The sequence below is a fragment of the Macaca nemestrina genome, chromosome 5, assembly GCF_043159975.1.
Source record: "Macaca nemestrina isolate mMacNem1 chromosome 5, mMacNem.hap1, whole genome shotgun sequence".
Classification (NCBI taxonomy): Eukaryota; Metazoa; Chordata; class Mammalia; order Primates; family Cercopithecidae; genus Macaca; species Macaca nemestrina.
The window spans coordinates 102,351,699-102,373,302 of NC_092129.1; the positions used below are offsets into that span (position 1 = coordinate 102,351,699).

A 21,604-nucleotide genomic window follows, 5' to 3' on the forward strand; every position below is an offset into this window, starting at 1 on the left:
AGATACAAATGAAAAAGTTTGCAAGAACTATCAAAGTGTGACACAGAGACATGAAGTGAGCACAGGCTCTTGGGAAAATGGTGCCAAAAACTTGTTAGACACAGAGTTGCCACAAATCTTCAATTTGTAAAAAAATCCATTACCTGCAAGGCACAATAAAGTGAAGCACAACAAAAGAAGGTATGCCTGTACTCTATTTGTACCATACATGGCTTTTAGAAATCAAATCTCTCATATGCAAGGTTCTAGCCTTCTATGAGTTCCACCTGGTTTTTAGAAACTAATTTTGAAACCATCTAAAATTTCCCAATGACACAACTTTAACTTATTCCCACATCTCTAATTGCTCTGGTCTGGCAGATCTGAGCATCCAATTACTCATTAAATATAAATTAATAATAATTATGGGCCAACAGATATAATCTCAAATTGATACTAGGTTATTAGTGAGTTCTGCAAAACCTATCCTAATAATAACATTAAGAGCAAAAATAGGCTTAAACAGATTCATGAAACACCAATCCCCCATGGTGCAAAACTGGACTGTAACTAAGGACTCCTGGTCACAATCCAACTGGTATTTTTAGATCACTGACATGGGTGATCTTCAGTGGCAAAGGGGGGATTTCGGGAGACTACCTATCTATCCATCCATCCATCCATCCATCCATCCATCCATCCATCCATCCATCCATTCATCCATTCACCCACCCACCCATCCCCTTCTTTATGCTGAAACATTTTTTGTGTGTGTTTTGTTTTTTAAACTCTAATCAGGAACAGACAGAAAAAAGGACTGACTGAGAACTGTTCAGAAGAGCCACTTATTAAAAGTAAAATACAACGGTTGTATTAGGAAGGTATACTCCAATGTTTAAACAAATCATTTTTAAACCCCCTAGCAATATTAGGGGTACGCTGTATAGCTAATTCATCATAGCAGAGACGCAGCACAATTTAAAACACATATTCAGAACAAAAATTACACTGAGTTTCCCTAGGCAATGTATTCGTAGTACCTGTTCTTAATATTTTTTTCATACTAAATTACCTCTTTTGTGTTGTATCTGGAATTCTGAGCTCTCAAACAAGTTATCTGAATAAAAATTACCCATTTTAAAATTACCATTTAGTACTTTGTATTGTCAGAAATGTATACTTCAAAATCACAGAATGATAGTCTTAAAGACTAGGAGAACTTTAAGGCAATTTTTAGCCTCATCCAGTACAGGCTTTATCTCTATAGTATTTTACAGACAGAGCATCATCCAGCATCTGCTTGAACAGATCCAGTGCCTAGTAGCTCACCACTTTTTTTAAAAGCTCAGTTCAAGGCTATCATTTTTATACGTAGAAACGAATACTGCCTTTTTATACAGAAAAAATTCCTTCTCTCTTGAAAAACACTGCCTATCGTTTTTCATTTGTGCATTTTATATTTATTTGTTCTTAATTTAACTCCAATTGCCTCTGATAAAGACTGTGGGCATCCTACAATAAAATACTTAAATGTGAAAGTGTGTGTGTAAAAACTTTAAAAACCCACAACAAAATGTGTATTAGAAAAGAAAGGATACCAATTGTCTAACCTCACTAACAGTGTTACTGTGAGCATTTAATATAGTCCTGAACTTCCTAACAGCCAAGGCCAACAGAGACACTAGTAACAGTGGTCTCACTATCTAATTTTAAAAATTATTAGAAATAAAACAGACAAAGAAGACTCGTTAGCTCCTTAGTTCTTTAAAAGGGAGTAACTCTTGATATTGTGAAGAATTATGAGTCCTTATAAAGGGAACACTAATCACATAGCAGATATTACAATTTAACAGTACACAGAAACATTCCTCAGGTGGCATTACTCTCATCCTCCCTAACCCTAGGTAACCACTAGTCTACCTTCTGTCTCTATAGATTTGCATATTCTGGAAATTTCATATAAATGGGATCATACAATATGTGGCCTTTGTGACTAACTTCTTTCAATTAGCATAGTGCCTTCAAGGTTCAACCATAATGTTGCATGTATCAGTATTTTTTCTTTTTCTGGATGGATAGTATTTCTTCCATGGATATACCACATTTTATTTATCTATTTATCAGTGGATGAGCATTTGGGCTGGTTCCACTTTGCTATTGTTTAAATATTTGTCCCCTCTAAAGTTTACGTGGAAATTTAATCCCCAATGTGGCAGTACTGAATGGCAGGGCCTTTAAGTGATTGGGTCATGAGGGCAGATTCATGAATTAATGGATTAGTGGGTTCATGGAAGTAGGACTGGTGGCTTTATGAAAGAGGAAGAGAGACCTAAGCTTGCATGCTGAGCCCCGTTACCATAGGATGCCCTATACTGCATCAGGATTCTGCACGGAGTCCTCACCAGCAAGAAGGCTATCACAAGATGTGGCCTGTTGACCCTGGACTTCTCAGCCTCTGTAACTGTAAGAAATAAATTCCTTGTCTTTATAAATTACCCAGTTTCAGGTATTCTGTTATAAGCAGCAGAAAATGAACTAAGGCACAGCTTTTGGCTATCATGAAGAATGTTGCTATTAATGTTCATGTACAAGCTTTTGTGTGGACTTATATTTTCGTTTCTCTTGAGTATATTTAACTAAAAGTAAATTTGGTGGGTCACACAGTATTCTATATTTAACCTTTTCAGGCACTGCCAGACTGTTTCCCATTCTTACCAGCAACAAACAGAGCTTCCAAATTCAGACAGCTCTTTTTTAGTCACTATTCCAACTCTCCACAGAGAAGAAAAGCCATCTATAGAACCTGAATCACCACATCACAAATAGCTCAGAAGACCGAATTCAGAACTGGATTACAGCATGCTCCAACTTAATCTCACACCCAGCTCACCCAGATAGGGTTTGGTTAAAGGCAGCACAATGTAAGACTAAAGCAACATTTTATAACTACTAATCTATCTTCTAGATGAAGTTCCCACAAATTTTCAGGTTAGGTAACCATACATGTGAACCATAACAGCTCACCAATAAGGAGTGAACTGTATCACCATGGTTCAGGCCACACATCCACTAATTAATACTTTTTCATTTCTTCTTTGTTTACTTCTGTAAGTCAGAGAGTCTCAAAATATGATCTAGGGACTCCTGAGGGAGTTTAAGACCTTTTTGGTGGCTCAAGGTCAAAAATTCTTCATAGTAATACTAAGATATTATTTGTCTTTTTCTATTCTCATTCTTTCACAAGTGTAGCATTTTCAAGATACTACAAGACAAATAAGATAGAATATCGAACATGCCATGAGAATATAGTCGCCATCTATAAAGCCACACATTAAAGATCTCTGCCAAAATGTAAAACAATGTTGCTTTTCTGTTTTTCATAAACATAGGTACTATTTATAACATAGTGGGCTCACTATTCATAAAATTATTTTTAAAAATTGTTTACATTTCTTAATTTTTGAAAGATAAACATCAATAGATATGCCATAAACAATAGTCCTTTGGAGTCTTCAACAATTTTTAAGAGTAAAGACATTTTGAGACCAAAAAGTTTGAGAACCACTGCTGTAAGTAAAAGTAGTATTTCTGTAATAAGATTAAAAGATAATTTTGGGTTTTGAAATTCAAACAAATATTTAACTCCAAAAGCCCATTATATTCATTCAACAAAAATTCATTTAATGCCTATCATGTATGTACCAAATATTATGCCAGTATACTATAGCATTCTTGCAATTATTCACCACTGTTCATTTCCTGTCTATAAAATAAATGAGGGGAAAAGATGTGTTCACATGATAAAATTATGGCATATTTCACTGTATTCAAATACACAGGTCGATTGTTACAACTACTGTGACTACTTTGCCATCTTGTGTTCAGTAAAGAAATTGCATCTTACAGTAATTACTTCCTGTCAATTACTTCCTGTCAACTGCTGAGGAAAGGTGTTAAAATATGCAACTGTGGTTGAGGATTTTAATTCTACCCCTCAATTCTATCAATGTTAGCTTCATTCCTTTTCAATCTTTGCTATCACAGGCATAAACAGTTTCCTAATTAAATGACCCTTTTTATCATTTTAAAATGTCTTTATCTCTGGTAAGTTTCTTTGCCTCATAATCCTTTTTATCAAATATTAATATAGTCCAACCAATAAAAAAACTTACTAGCTGGATAGCATACTTTTTCCCAAACATTTACTTTTAGCCTATTTGTGTTTTTAAAGTATATCTCTTATAGACATCATGTAATCAGGTCTTCATAATACATCTACACATGGGTGCACACAAAGAGATAACCTCTATCTTATCTATAATTAAGATAATTATCAATAATCATTATAATTACATTATATATAATTATAAACTATCATTTATAATAGTTTTAATTGGAGTGCTTGATTCATTTACACTTAATTATTAATGTGGGATATTTTACCAATCTCCCTCCCAGCCCCAAGTTTTCTGTCATATGTCTCGGTTTCTCTTTCCCTGCCTTCTTTTGGGTTAACCAATCTTTTTTTAGAATTTCATTTAATCGATTGGCTTTTTGGCCTTCCTCTTTAAATTCCTTTTTAAGTGATTGTTCTAGGAACTGTAGCATATATCCTCAACTTCTACCTGCTTACTTAAGAGTTAATATTGTATGCCTTCCCATGTAATGTAAGAACCATTTACTGCTCTCTAACTCCTACCCTTTAACTCCACAATACAATGTTACAACATTCACAGTCATGTATTTTTATATATGTATTTTTATAAAATGAAGAGGACAAAAAATAGTATTTTCTCTTACTCACATATTTACCACCTCCTAAATATCTGAACTTCTATCTGTTATCACTACCTTTCAACCTGATGAACTTCTTTTAGCATCTCTTATATAGTAGGTCTACAGGTAATAAATTTCCAGTTTTGGTTTATCTGAAAAAGTCTTTACTTCATCTTTATCTTTAAAGAATTCTGTCTCCGTACGGGTATAGAATTCATGGTTGATGCTGTTACTTTTTCTTCAGCAGTCGTTTTTACTATTTCCTACTGTGTTTTCACTGGCAGTTTTCAAGATTTTCTCCTAATTTGTTAGCTTTTAGCACTTTTAAATAGGATGTGCCTAGATGTTATTTTCTTTGTATTGATTGTGTTTAGATTTGCTAAGCCTCTGAATTTACAATTTATCTCTCTCACTAAATTTGTAAAATATATGGCCACTATTTCTTCAAATATTTTTCTGCCCCATTCTTTAATTCCTCTCCTTCTAGAATTCCAATGACACATTTATTAAACATTTTTATTTTGTCTGATAGGCACCTTAGTCCCTGTTCATTTTATTTCTGATAATTTTCCTCTCTGTTCCATTCATCTGTCTGCAAGTTCATTAAGTCTTTTCTATGTTACCTCCAATCTGCTATTAAGATCATTCAACAAATATGTTACTTCATATATTTTTCAATTCTAGATTTCTATTTTTTAGTTTCCATTCTTCTGAGAGTTTCTATTTTTTATTCATTATATCCATATATTCTTTTGTTTGTTGAGATGGAGTGTCACTCTGTCGCCCAGCCTGGAGTGCAGTGGCGCGATCTCAGCTCACTGCAACTTCCGCCTCCCAGGCTCAAGTGATTATCCTGCCTCAGCCTCCCGAGTAGCTGGAACTACAGGCGTGGGCCACCATGCCCCGCTAATTTTTTGTATTTTTAGTAGAGACGGGGTTTTAACATGTTAGCCAGGATGGTCTCTATCTCCTGACCTCTTGATCTGCCCGTCTCAGGCTCCCAAAGTGCTGGGATTATTGGCATGAGCCACCGCACTGGGCCTATATCATATATTCTTTAACTTAGTTAGCACAGTTATAAATAGTGCTTTAAAATACTTGCGAACTAAGTTCAACATCTGGATCATCTCAGAGTCAGACTCCAATAACTGCCTTTTCTCTTGAGTACATCTGGTAACTTTGGATTATATTCTGACCCTATAAATATGTTGTAGAAACTTTGGATTCTGTAATATTCCTGCAAAGATTATTGACTGTTTTAGTAGGCAATTAACTTGACTGGACAGAACTCCAAACTGTTTACCCTTTGCTGGGGTGGAAAATGAAACCTCTGTTCAATGTTTTTAACCTTCAGGTAGCTTAGAATCTGTCCCGTGTACAAGATTTATACAGTTTATACCCTTCTCTGAATTTTTTTCTGGATTTTCTCCCTCATTTTCCAGTTACTGCAGATGCCCCAACTTCTGACATCTAGTTATTCAAGCCAGTAAGACTTTGAGTCTCCACCTGAGTTTTCACCTTCACAGCACCAACACACACATAACCTCAAGTTCAATGCCATAAAAAATGGGAAACTCACACAGTGACATCCCTTCTTCTAAATATAGATAACTGTTACCCTCTAGTTTCTGTCTGATTTTGGTTGTTCACCAGTATCTTTAGAGAGGATTTTAAAATATTTTGTCTGAGTTTATAGTTGGCATTTCCTGGAGTCTTGGTCTAATAGGAGATAATCAACTATAACCATTGAAACCCTGCATATTATTTTAGAACACTTGGCAATAAAACTTGCCAACTTCAATGAAGACAAATGGAAAATAAATTAATGAAAGATAAATTGATTTTATAATAATTTAAAGTAAATGTGGTCTCAGTATATTCAAGAATGGTAACTAGAAAGGCTTAAAAGCTGTTAGGACAATAGAGAATTTAGGGAATCTGAATTAAAAGCATTAATTTGTTTCCCACACGCCTGAAAACTTTCTGAAATGATTGTAAATGATAAATAAGATGTAAAATCACAGAGCTACAGAAATCAGAAGAGATGATAGCAACTAAGTTCTGGAAGCCTGCAAACCAAATGGATGAGTAATAACATACTTAGAAGAATGAACAAAGATGAAAATGAAGCTTATGTATAAGGTGGAGAGGAACTCCTATAAAAACCAATTTGTTCAACAGAACCCCAAAAGGTACAGGAATTAGAGATTCCAGGTAGTTCTGAAAGTCATAGTGTAGGAAGGTATCAAATTCAATATAAGAAGCAGTATGAGGCTGGGTGTTATGGCTCACGCCTGGTAATCCCAGCACTCAGGGAGACTAAGGAGTGGCGGACTGCTTGAGGACACAAATTCGAGACCATCCTGGGCAACAAAGCAAGACACTCTCTCTACAAAAAATTTAAAAATTGGCCAGGCATGGTGGCATGCACCTGTAGTCCCAGCTACTCAGGAAGCTGAGGCGGGAAGATCACTTGAGCTCAGGAGTTTGAGGCTGCAGTGAGCTAGTACTGTACCACTGCATTCCAGCCTGGGTAACAGAGCAAGACCCTATTTCTAAAGAAAAAAAGAAAGAAAGAGAAAAAGAAAGAAAGAAAAAAAAGGTAGTATAATCCCCAAATCCTCTCTGGCATATCCCATATAACCAAGCAACAACCCTCCTACCCAACCCTGTGAGAAGTGTAGGTGTGCTGTCTGGAGAAGATAAACCAGAGAGACATTACACTCAGGGGAACAGACATACTTGAAGTGAGGAAGGGGAATAAACTAAAAACAAGGAGCAAAAAGTCTACATGTCAAAACATTATGATCCACCTCCTACCACCACCACCCATTCCTAAACAGCTCCCAGGACACTTATTTGCAGACAACTGTAGGAGTCTTCTTAGTGAGAATAGACCAGTCCAACACTGATGCCAATGCAGGAGGAAAAATATTTTTAAATAGCTACCTCCTTAATAAATAGAATGTGATAAAGGTCTCTAAGCACTTCAGAAGACTAGGCATAATTATCAAAGATCATCTTATGTGACATTATTAGCACTATGAAGAGCCTTGACATTTAACTGAAAGGAAATTGACCAGTAAAAGCATAAAAAATTAATCAGCAATCTAAGCAATCAGTTACACTCAAATGTTCTGAAAAAAACTTATAAACTTCTCCTAGGCAGACTAGAAGTCATTAGCAATAGCCACATTTACAATAATTATATCAGATTTACAACTTATATCAATATTACACAAGTATTATCTTAAAAAACAGATTTGTTTCCCTGCCTTCCTCCATGTCTTTTCAACTCCATGGGTTCATTTTCCTGACTGTCTATGCCTTAGGTTTAACAGTGACAGTTAGCAGCACTTAACTACCTTTGCTATTAGTCACTTGGATGGAAAAAAAAATTAAAGCCAATGAGTCCTTCTGCTCTTGGCTATTTCCTATTTTCCAAAACAAGTCAGCTGCAAAGATTCATTAAGATAAAATAAACTTGGCCAGGTGCGGTGGCTCACGCCTGTAATCCCAGCATCTTGGAAGGCCGAGGCGGGCGGATCACGAGGTCAGGAGATCGAGACCATCCTGGCTAAGACGGTGAAACTCCATCTCTACTAAAAATACAAAAAAATTAGCCGGGTGTGGTGGCAGGCGCCTGTAGTCCTAGCTACTCGGGAGGCTGAGGCAGGAGAATGGTGTGAATCCGGGAGGCAGAGCTTGCAGTGAGCCGAGATTGTGCCACTGCACTCCAGCCTGGGCGACAGAGCAAGATTCCGTCTCAAAAAAAAAAAAGATAAAATAAACTTAAGAAGTAGATTGTATGTTCCCATCACAAAGAAATGATAAATATTTGAGGTGATCAATAGCTAATTACCCTGATTTAATCATTACACAATGTACACATGTACTAAGATGACATAATGGTGGCCCATAAATATGTACAATTATGTGTCAATAAAAATTAAAATTTAAAAAGTGGGAAAAAAGTAGAAAGCCACAAGAAAACACTGCTCTCACCCTTAACAAAAAGGCAGACAATTCATTAAAAATCATAAAATTTTGAGCCCATTAGAGAGGTGAGGTCATAAGGCAGCCAGATGATCTAAATTCCAAAGGGTGACACACCCCTCTGAGGAGATGAAGCACACGAACCATTTCAGCTTCAGCAGAGCACAGAAAAATGAGACGTCACCATAAAACAATCGAAATTTTAACAAACTTTAAGGGCCAAATACGCACTAGAGCCAATTTAGAATCCCTGAGAACCTCAGACACAAGGGGATTCTGTCCCCACTTGCCAACTCTTTTTTCATAATCTTTCACCTTTTGAGATGCTCATGAGAAATACTATAGGCAAAGCAGACCTGAGAAAGGCCCACTGGTGACACAGCTGTGTAATACCTGCAGCAAGACTGGAGGGTAGTAGCAAGAGTACAAAGAAAAGTCCATCCACACTTAAGGCCTACAGTAGTACAAGGTGTTAAAGACCTACTGCCAGTGTAAAGGGAAAATTTCACCCACACCACAGATCCAATCTTGAGGCAAAAGCCATCTACTGATGGGAAGGGGCAATAAAGCCTCCTACCCCTGGTCTTGTACTGACAGGAGACAAAGACTAACTGCTGCTGGAAAGAGTAGAAAACACACACTTTCCCTTATCCTGCACTGACACTAGGCAAATCCTAGCTAAATACTGGGAAAGAACAGAAAATGTACTCACACCCAGATTCGGTGTGAATAACAGTGATACTCCTGCACTGGAAAAGAGACAGAGAAACTGCTCACATCCTAGACCCCTTGCCCTGCCCTCCCTGCCTGATATAAGGGAAAGTCCAGCTGCCACAAAGGGAAGAGGCATGAAACCTGTCTGCATTCTAGATGCTGCACGGGGTAGGATGCAGGGGTTATCTGCCCTTGGAGAAGTACAGAAGCAATGAGAAAGCTCAGCCCCTGAGGCTCAGATGCATAAAACCTGTCTAAGACTGAGGCTGAAACAGGAAAACCGTAAAACCCCTACTGCCCCCACTACAAGTCTTACACCAAGTAATAAGTAACAGCATCTGCCTTTTGGAGAGGGGGAAGAGCAATGGAGAAAGATCCTACAACGATATACAGGGTAAGGTGTCAGCTAAGAGTAGAACAAGAACAATGGGGGAACAAAACCTCTCGCATTGCAGGCCCTGAATTAAAAGCAAGGTAGTGGTGGCCCACCACTAGAGGAATTTGAAGTCTATGGTACACTGATGGTAACGAAGGCAAAATACACTCCAAATCTAGCTCAACTACTCACCAGATCGACTTAACCTAATTACATGCCAGGAAAAATTTAAAAAAAAGTACTACACGTCTGAGTGTAAATACCACAGTTTCTACTATTCCTCTATATGTAATATGTGACATTCAATCAAAAATTACAAAACACATCTTTTTTAAAAGATAAAACAACTCATTGTCAAAAGAGAAAACAGCAACACAACCAGAATATGTTGGAACTATTAGACAGGCATGTCAAAATACCTGTGATTGATTTTTTTAAATCTAGTGGAAAATGTGGATGACATCTAACAGATGAGAAATTTCCAGCAGAGAGATGGGAACCATAAAACAAAATCTAAAGGAAATACCAAATTGAAAGATATGATATTAGAATGAAGAATTTCTTTAATGGGCTTACTGGCAGACTGGAAATAAAGGAAAGACTGAAAACTTAAAGAAAGATCAATAAAAAGTATTCAAACATAAACAAAAGAGGAAAGAGTGAAAAAATATAATGATGCATCTAAGAGCCCTGGGACAATACAGGTTAACATGTTCATAATTGAAATACCAGAGGAAGATGCAAAAGAAATATTTGAAGAGATAATGGCTGAAAATTTCCCAAATTTAATTTGGAGAACCCCAAGCAAGAAAAATACTGGGAAAACCATATCATAGTCGAACTGCTAAAAACCTAAAAGAAAGTCTTAAAGGCAGTCAGAGAAAAAAGAAATCTTACATGCTGCTGTAATTTAGATATTTGTCCCCTCCAAACTTCACGTTGAAATTTGATCCCCAGTGTTGGAGGTGAGGCCTAACGGGAGGGGTTTGGTTCCTGGGGGTAGATCTCTCTTGAACACATTAATGCCCTCCTTTGTGGGGAGTGAGTTCACACTGTTAGTTCCTGTGAAAGCCGTTTGCTAAAAGGAGCCTGGCACATCCTCCCCCACCCACCCACTCCTGCCCTTCCCCCTCTCTCGCCAAGTAATCTTTGTATACACTGGCTCCCTTTCACCGTCCACCTTGAGACCCTCACCAGATGCAGATGTCCAATTTTTTTTTGAGACGGAGTCTCGCTCTGCCGCCCAGGCTGGGGTGCAGTGGCGCAGGGTCTCTGCTCACTGCAAGCTCCACCTCCCAGGTTCACGCCATTCTCCTGTCTCAGCCTCCCAAGTAGCTGGGACTACAGGCAGGTGCCCGCCACCACACCCAGCTAATATTTTGTATTTTTTTTTTTTTAGTAGAGACGGGGTTTCACCGTGTTAGACAGGATGGTCTCGATCTCCTGACCTCGTGATCCACCCGCCTCGGCCTCCTAAAGTGCTGGGATTACAGGCGTGAGCCACTGCGCCCGGCCCAGATGCCCAATTTTAAACTTTCAAGCCATCAGGAATCATGAGCCAAATAAACCTCTTTTCTTTATAAATTACCCAGCCTCAGGCATTCTTTTATAGCAACATAAAATGAACTAAGACACATACTATGGGAAAAAAAGAATGACGGCAGAGTTCTCATCTATGCAAACTAGAAGACAGAGTGACATATTTAAACTGATGGGAAAAAGAACACTACCAATCTAGAAAAGTATGCCCAGTAACAATATATCTTTAAAATGAAGGCAAAACAAAGACATTTCAGAAAATAAAAGTGACGAAATTCATTGCCAACAGATCTGCACTACAAAAAAATGTGAAAAGGGCTAGACGCGGTGGCTCACACCTGTAATTCCAGCACTTTGGGAGGCCGAGGCGGGCGGATCACAAGGTCAGGAGATCGAGATCATCCTGGCTAATATGGTGAAACCCCACCTCTACTCTAAAATACAAAAAATTAGCCGGGCGTGGTGGCACACACCTGTACTCCCAGCTATCAGAAGGCTGAGGCAGGAGAATCGCTTGAGCCCGGGAGGCGATGGTTGCAGTGAGCCGAGATCGTGCCACTGCACTCCAGCCTGGCAACAGAGCGAGACTCTGTCTTTAAAAAAAAAAAAAAAATTAAAGGAAGTTCTTCAGCAGAAATCTGGATCAACAAAAAAGGAATAACAAGCACAGAAAATGGTAAAATGTGGGTACATATAAAAGATAATTTTTTTTAAATTTTATCTCTGAAAGATAAGTAACTGTATAAAGCAAAAACAGTAACATACACTGGGATTTAGAGCTTATATAGAAGTAAAATGAATAACAACAACAGCATAAAGCACAGAAAAGGGAAATGGAAGTATATTATTAGAAGGTTATTATACTATATGTGAAACAGTCTATTATTTGAAAGGAGACTGATAAATTAGAAATGTATATCATAAACTCTTAGAGCAACTGCTAAAAAAAAAGTAAAGAAGTATAAAAAGTAATAGTGGAGAAAAAATGGTTTCATTAAAATACAATGATAACTATGTCAACAATGGATGAATCCAGGCAGTTGAAGAATTTATGGAATTCACTGCATCACACTTGCAACTTTTTTGTAAGTCTGAATTTTTTTCAAAATAAAATGCTTAATTAAAAAGTATTTAATGAATGACAAAAATGACCCTTAAGAAATCTTCAGTATTTACCCAATCCCCATAGTGTGCAAAGTCTACAAAAGAAAATACAAAACTATACAAAGGAGAGAAACCATACGAAACCTATCAAGCTGTTGCTCACATTTGAATAGACCATGAATCCATATCAGAGAACTGTCCAGAAATAACAAAGTTTCTTATTAAGGAACTAGTATATTCCCTAATTCCAGGAGCCAATAATATGGAAACATGAAAAATGAAAGTCCCTCAGCTGGGTTCTATCTTCTGAATCATTAGAATATCCCTACTGTCAGAGGCGTTCGAACCAGAGCGACTCCATTTTGAGAGAGGGCTGGAAAATGAGGCTGGGACCTGCTGGGCCGAATTCCCAGAAAGTCAGGCATTCCTAGCCTCTAGATGTTTGTGGTTAAGAGAACAAATTAATAGTACCCACTAAACAGACCCGGACTTGGGAGTGTCCAGATATCCTGATACCTGGAGAACAAAAGCATTTCTAATTTTGCTTCAAAGATAATGATATTGATTCTTGCAAAAGGTAGTAATTAAGAAAATTACTCATTTATCACAAACCCTTGTAGCAGAGCACATCTCCACATGTATACAAGCACTGTACCTAGGGAGGATGAGTTCCTCCTCTTACTCTCAGGAACATCCTACTCTGTCCTATGGAGTAGCTGTATTTTCACTACTTTACTTTCTCAATAAACTTGCTTTTACTTTGCACTGTGGACTCATCCTGAATTCTTTCTTGCATAGGATCCGAGGACCTTCTCTTGGGGTCTGGATCAGGACCCCTTTCCTGTAACCACAGAAGGGAATATAGTGCAGAAATCCTGACCCAACAGCTACCTTTGAGTAAGTTGTGGTGGTCCTATAACACTACCATAATGTGGTTTAAAAGTCCTGCACATCCTGTAGTCCCAGCTACTCAGGAGGTTGATGCAGGAGGACTGTTTGAGTCCAGCCTAGGAAGCATAGTGAGACTCAATATCTAAAAAAAATTAAAATTTTCTTTTAATTAAAAAATAAAAAGTCTTGCACATATCAAAATCTACACATGCCTCAAAGAACATTTACTGAACACTAACCGTTAGCTATGCCCTCTACCAGATGCAAGTGATATAGGGAGAAAAGTGATACATTAATATCCTGAAACTTAAGAATAAAGATGGCCGGGCACGGTGGCTCACGCCTGTAATCCGCCTGTAATCCCAGCACTTTGGGAGGCTGAGGCGGGCAGATAACGAGATCAGGAGTTTGAGACCAGCCTGGCTAACATGGTGAAATCCCATCTCTACTAAAAATACAAAAATTAGCTGGGCGTGGTGGCGCACGCCTGTAATCTCAGCTACTCAGGAGGTTGAGGCAGGAAAATTGCTTGAACCCAGGAGGCGGAGGTTGCAGTGAGTTGTGATCATGCCATTGCACTCCAGCCTGGTGACAAAGTGAGATTCCATCTCAAAAAAAAAAAAAAAAAGAAAAAGAAAAAAAGAATAAAGACAAAAATATAAAAAGTGGCCAAAAAATGAAATGGATGTTCTAACAGAAGTCCTACATACCAGGTACAGAGGAAGAAAGCCTCGGGGAAGAAGCAGTCACGGAGGGTCAGAGTCAGGTTTTCAAAGATGAAGAGACTGAAAGAAAGAAGCTGTTGGAAGAATGAAAGGCAAAAATTGAAGATGTCAGACAATAAAAGATGAGCAATGGCCCAACATCATAACATCATAAAAAAGGCTGGAAAGGACTGATAAGAACACATAAAGGGATTAGCCTTAGGAAAAAATAAAAGGTCTTAGAAAGAATGAGGTCTTTGAGGCCTGACCCAGTGGCTCATTCCCAGCACTTTGAGAGGCCAAGGCAGGAGGACTGCTTGAGGCCAGGAGATCAAGACCAGTCTGGGCCACACGGTGAGGCCCGGCTCTACAAAAAACATAATTTTGTTTTTTAAAAAAGTAGCCAACCGTGTTGGTGTGCACCTGTAGTCCCAGCTACTTGGGAGGCTGAGGTGGGAGGATTACTTGAGCCCAGGAGGTTCAGGCTACAGTGAGCTATGATCATGTCACTGAGCTTCAGTCTGGATGACAGAATGAGACAGTTTCAAAAACAGTAAGAGGGAAGGGAGGGGAGGAGAGGGGAGGAGAGGGGAGGAGAGGGGAGGAGAGGGGAGGAGAGGGGAGGAGAGGGGAGGGGAAGCAGGCAGGCAGGAAGGAAGTCTTTGAAAGAAGTGTCTTTCTGATAATAAAGAGAAGACAGAATATGGCTACCACTTCAAGTTCCTTATATTCACTGTAAACACCTGCATGTGTACATAATTTCTTTTATCACAAAGAAATCACATACAAACACACCACCCATCCTTTGCATGCTTTTTCCTGAAGCGTGGAATAATGTGCCCATTCCTCTCCTTGCCTAGTTAACTTCCATATATCCTTCAGATCTCAGCTCAATCTTCTGCAATCTTCACTCAGCACAGCACACCTCTCCTTAACAACACCTAACAGACTGGAAAACACTTTCTGTTCCCCGAGTAGATTGTAAATTCTGTGAGAGCACAGCCCATCTCTATTTTAAATTTACCCTCCAGAACCTGGTGTAATGCATAACACATAGCAGATCCTTGAGAAATATTCATTAAATGAATGAACCAACAAAGGAAACTCAAAACCTGTCTTCTATTTTACGAGCGACAACCACACACAGTCATACAAAAAAGCAAAAACTATGTTTCATCAAATTACCAAAGATAAAAACTGTCTCAGAAGGTGGCTCACGCCTGTAATACCAACACTTTGGGAGGCTGAGGCAGGTGGATCACTTGAGGTCAAGAGTTCAAGACCAGCCTGGCCAATGAAACCCCATCTCTACTAAAAATACAAAAAATTAGCCAAGTGTGGTGATGGGTGATATCCTATATGATTCTTAACTATCAATGTTAATTAACATGAGAAGAGTTATAAGTAACAGACACCCTGTGATAATTTCTTAATTAATTTATGCTATGTCACTCAAAGTGAGAAACACACACAAATGCTAAACCACGATTAACTTTAGAGCTGAATACAGTAAAACAGGAGGCAGCACAGTCTATAGTTTAAGTGTAAAAACTTAGAATCAGGCTCTCTAGGTTGAAACAGTGGCTCCATTCTCATCAGCTCTGCCTTTGGCAAGTTACCAGACTCTCTGTGGTAGACATCAATCTTTTCCTAGCCCAGCATCCAATCCCTTCTAGCAACAGTATCACTTTTTGTTCAGGGAACTACTCCCTGTCATATATGCTTCAGTTTGGTTCCACGCTAGTCTACAGGATGCAGTTTGTGACCTAGGTTTAAGTGAGTAAGCATACCACTTTCCCTTAAATAGAATTACTATACCAGCAATGGGAACATGATCAAAACTGTGACAATCAAAGCCAAATCTAAGACCTTTATCTCATCTATTAGAGAAACAGAACATAACTAGAAAATAACTGGGGTTAGAGTTTCTGTGGTCATCTTCAGGCTATGAAGTTAGAGTTAATCCTAAAACAGAGTGATCTCAGAAGGGAAATCAAAAGATAATGTGAAAACAGGTCCTGGGGACTTGGTCTGAGCCCCTGCATCAATTCTCACCTGTAACTTTTTAGTAAATTTTTACTTCAGCTTAAGCCAAGATAGTTTTCCATCAGTTATAGCTATGACTCCCCACTAATATATTCTATCAGCTTCAGTTTTCTTATTTGGTAAATGTGGATTCTCTAAGCTTCAGTCCCCTCAATCTCTGAAATGGAAGACCTACCTCATTCGTCCGTTGTGAAAATTAACACTTAGCACATAGCATATAACTGACACATCAATAACCCTGCTAGGGTATTTAAAAACAGAAAGCACTTTCTAAAAAGAATATTTATACATGAGGTGTTAATTTAAAACTTGAGAATTATGTGACTGGATAATACATTTGAATGCACAAAAAGATAACGGCAACAGCCAAAACATAAATAGGAGCAAAAATTGCCACTATCAAGTAATTCAGGCAACAACCAGGAATATAATGAGAGTTACCGCAAATTATCTCTCTAAATTTAACGATGCAAATGCTGAAGAAAAAAAATCTTAAAGTAGCTACATCACTAATAAAAGTAATAAAACAGAAAACAACAAGTAATGAAACAACAAACAATGAAACAGAAAAGAAGCAACTGAGACAATACAAAGCAAAATTAGTTTCTTCAAAATGTTAATAAAATTGATAAACTTCTAGTAAGACCGATCAAGAAAAAAAGAGGGAAAAAATTAGCAACACCAGGAATGAAAAAGGACATATAGGGTATATCATAGAACTTAAGACATTAAAGAAATAAAAAGGGAATATTACAAATAACTATATGCCAATATATTTAATAACTGAGACGAAATTAACAAATTCATTGAAAAACACAACTGACTAAAACTGACACAATAAAGAGAAAATTTAAATAGCCCCGTATCCTTTTTAAAATTAAATTTGTAATAAAAAAGAAAAACTTTCCCACAAAGAAAATTTCAGAATGTTGGCTGCAGTTTGTAAAGCACCGTGTCAACCAAACAGAACACCTGAGGGTTAGATGAGGCCCTGAGATCAGCAGTTTTTCATCTCCACTGGATTTTTAATGAATGGGAGAGAAGTAGAGAGAGAAAAAAAGTGAAAAAAAGGAGAAAGAAGAGAGTGAATGACAGTTTAGGAGATAAAGACTGGGTAAAAGTAAGAGACAGCTAATAATCTTAGATGTCAGAGGCAGCTTGAAAAATCTGTGGGTTAGGTTAGAAATCAATGAACGGGCCGGGTGCAGTGGCTCACGCCTGTAATCCCAGCACTTTGGGAGGCCAAGGCTGTGGATCACCTGAGGTCAGGAGTTCCAGACCAGCCTGGCCAACATGGTGAAACCCCAACTCTACTAAAAATACAAAAAATTAGCCGGGCATGGTGGCAGGCACCTATCATCCCAGCTACTCGAAAGGCTGAGGCAGGAGAATCGCTTGAACCTAGGAGGTGGAGGTTGCAGTGAGCTGAGCTGAGATGCTGCCACTGCACTCCAGCCTGGGTAACAAGAGTGAAACTCTGTCTCAAAAAAAAAAAAAAAAAAAAAAAAAAAGCAAAAGCAAACAATGAATGAAGGGAAATGTACCACTAAAACAATTTTGATTTTCTTCAAGGCAGAACATTGTTGATTTGTTTTCAAGGCAGAACACTGCCTTCTTTGACCCCAGCTAGGAACCTGCATGTTGGGCGACAAAGATTTTTTTCACTGCTCTGTGCATGTCTTTGAATGTCTAAAAGTACTGTGAGTACTGAGTTTGAGGTTACAAACACAATGGGTTTTAATCTAACCTAAACAAGAAAGAAGAGAGTTGAAGAGAGTTGTTCAAAAATCTGTCAAGAAACTAATGATGATAGCACACAAAGTAAACTATAGAATGGTTGAACTAACTGTAATAATGATACATTATTATTTAGATAGTATATTACTGGGTTAATATGTTCTATTACAAATTAAAACAATAGTTCCAAATTTGAAAAACTTTCCCTGCTATGGACAAATAATACTGCAGTTTCTGAAAACAGAATTGAACCAGGAAGCCAAGGAAACCTAGGAAAAAAAAAAAACAGTTAGATAAATCAGCTCTATTTTTGGTGGGTCTGAATTTAACCTAAAAAGTATAAAGCTTTCTTTATCATTACTGGAGTATAAATGAAAGATGATCTAAAGAAATATAGTTGAATATCCTTATTCATGGCAGTTATTTCCATAAAATTGCTGCAAACACTGAATTAGTAAATACTGACCCATTGCTCCTTGGAAAAAATACAAAATTGGGTTCCTGTATGCTATAAACACTGAATTAGCGAATACTGACCCATCGCTACTAGTAAAAAATACAAAGTTGGGTTCCTATGAGCCTATAATGACAACAGGTTTGTCAACCAATCAATACATACCCTTGTTTAATGTGTGCTGCTGTTTAAAGACACTTTATTTAATACATATTGCTGATTCATGAACATTGAACTCACAGCCAACAGCTGTAACTCACTACAACTGAAGTCTGAATGAAGCCTATCTGACATCTATTTTCTCCATAAGGTATACTACAGCTTTCTTGCCACAGCACTTCAGCACTATTCTTGGGGACCATTTTAAACAGTGAAATCACCAACCAAAAACACAAAAACGTAAAAATTATGGCACTAAATAGACCTCAAAAAAAGACACCCTTTTTTTTTTTTGAGTCAGAGTTATGCCCTTGTCGCCCAGGCTTGAGTGCATCACTGCAACTTCTATCTCCTGGGTTCAAGCAATTCTCCTGCCTCAGCCTCCAGAGTAGCTGGGATTACAGACATGTGCCACCATGCCTGGCTAATTTTTTGTATTTTTAGTAGAGCTGGAGTTTTGCCATGTTGGGCAGGTTGTTCTCGAACTCGTGACCTCAGGTGATCCGCCTGCCTCGGCCTCCCAAAGTGCTGGGATTACAGGCGTGAGCCACCGCACCTGGTCAAAAAGACACTTTTTTACAGTATAAGAACTAAAACAAGAAGTCAGAACATTGCCTTGTCTAACCTCAGCTAGGAATGTGCACGTTGGGCAACAAAGATATTTTTCACTGCTCTGTGTGGGTCTTTGAATGACTAACAGGCACTGTGAGTACTGAGTTTGAGATTATGAATACAGTTTAGCAAGTAGGTAAACTTGCAAATATAAAGTCCATGAATAATGACGATCAACTGTATTCACAAACATTTACACTATCATCCTATGAGTAAATTTTAAAAGGTTTGTTGTACATGAACCCAGAAATCTAAATAACTACAATGGAAATATAACAGGACTAAATACTACTTCTTAGGATCCACTTCACAAGTTTTAAAAAACAGTTATGAAATTAAAAAAACAGACCCATTATAAGCCACTTTTGCAGTGGCATCAAGCAGGCCTCTTCAATTTACTAGTACATGACAATCAGCTTAAGGAGAAATCAAAATATGTTCATTTCTAAATAAGTGAAATCCATAAAATACCATTTGGAGAACCTAATCTGCTAAATTTTTAGCAACAGAGACACTAGTCCTTTGGCTGTAGTCAACTTTTTTTGAAATACCATTTATTCAAATAGACCGTTATTGAGTAACAAGCCACACTTCCCTCACCCTCACTAAGATAAAAGGCTGAACCATGCTGCCCAAATGATGATTTCACTACTTAATGCATCATTACTAACACTGACTATACTACAATAAAATGTATCATACTACAGTAAAAACAGTCTGATCTACGCTTGACAGGAGAACTCTCAGATGAGTGATTTACCCACTTGCTCAACACTTTACATGTTTGTAAATCTTTGGTTCTTGAGAAAGGGACTTGAAACAACAGTAAAAGAGAAAAATATAAAAGCATGAATTAATGGTAAATTCGACAAGTTTTTTTAAAAAGCAGTAATTCCCCTACCAACCCATTTCTTCGGCATTCCAATTAACTACTACTGCTTTACAATAATTACATACTTTACAGAAAACGGTGAAAAGTAAATGAACAAATTAGGAACTCGATACACGTCTTAGAGATCATTCCAAACTGATGCTCATTTTTTACATCCCACTGTCAGCCAAGTGCTGTTTTTATACCATCATTTTAAGGTATGTGACCAGGCTCAGCACACCTGAATATGAGGCAGAAATGCTGCTACTTATTCAAAAAGAGAAAATAGTCCCCAAAATATTAGCCATAAAAACCCACACCAAATTGTGTATTTTCTAAGACTTCCTAAAGAAACTGATTGTGTCTCCCACATTGTGATCAGTTGAATTCAGACCTAATCTAAAAATGGAGCAGTTGTCACAAAATGAAGGAATTAGTACTTTAAAAAAGGAAAAAAAAAATGGCACTATCATACCATGCTTCCCTGTGGCACAGTTTTGATTAAAACTTGGGTCCAAACACTATCTCTGACCTTCAAGACTAAAGTTGGCACACACATTCCCCCATTAAGAAGCTATCAGTAATATTTTAAATTAGAACAGCTGTGAAGAAAAAGATACCTTTGTTTAGTCATGTTGTCAGGTTCTGAGGTCTGAGGGGAGTGAGTGGGCAAGTGGTAGGTAGCTGGAAAAACACGCAAGGAATCGTAGAGAGTTTCAACATGGCTTTACTCTCTCTCTGGGTGCGAGCAAGCTGTATGTACAGCGTTAAGCAGGGCAATTATACTTTTTACAGACAATAGTGACTCAGAGCCAAGCACAAGCTCACACAGCATGGTTATATAATGTGCGACGTTGTGTGCCTGCACTCCAAACCCGCTGAGTCATGCTGTGCAGAAAGGCCGCTTAGGCCTACTCCTGACTAAAGCAGAGCCATTTCCCTTACACATGTATTTTTAGTTTCATTTGGGATCATGTTAGAAGTTACCAGTAATCTGTCTGTCTCACATTCACCTTGTTATTCCATGACCTTTGTCAACATCCTGGTTCACCTCCTGTTATCATCTGAACTTCTGTAAGAAAATAAATGCTTTCCTTATCCCATTTCAATTCACTACACCTACCACCAGATTAATCTTTCCAAGGCATACTCTTATAACACTGTCCCCACATTCAAATCCCTTCAAGAGTACACACTGCCATCTATATGAGGAACACATTTCCCAGTCTGGCTTTCAAGGTTGTCCACAATCTGACCTAACACACCTTTCCAGCCTTCTTTCTTATAATTCTCCAACAATTAACCTAAGTTCCAGAACACCTCAAACTTTCCTGTTTTTGTTCCTTTGTTCAGGCCTTTCCTTCCATCTGAGTGCACTTCCTCATTTCCTGTTGAAATCCTGCCTACTGCTTCAAGGCTTATCTCTACCACAAAAGCATCCCTGATTTTCCTAACTCATGTGTCTCCCTTTCAACAGTCTGGTATCACTTATACTTTGTAGCCCTCTTAAGGAGCTTCACTCTGCCTGCTAATAGTCATTTATCCTTCCTCCATCAGCAAGGTCTAAACTGAGTGTTTCTTGATAAAATAAAAGACCAAACTGTCAAAAAGATAAAAAAGACACATCTTATTTCTACCAAGAGGGG

The 21,604-nt window shown here is 38.0% G+C and overlaps 1 protein-coding gene across 9 annotated transcripts in view; it reads right to left on the reverse strand.

Annotated features, from left to right (window-relative positions):
* Positions 1 to 21,604, reverse strand: part of LOC105495949 (cytochrome b5 reductase 4) — a 129,986-nt gene that overhangs the window by 101,115 nt on the left and 7,267 nt on the right. Inside the window, exon 2 of one of the 9 annotated variants that reach the window (XR_011623585.1) lies at positions 14,086 to 14,174. The exons of the other annotated variants lie outside the window; for them this stretch is intronic. The gene's annotated coding sequence lies outside the window, so the exon portion shown is untranslated. The remainder of the gene's footprint in view (positions 1 to 14,085; positions 14,175 to 21,604) is intronic. 9 annotated transcript variants of the gene reach the window in all.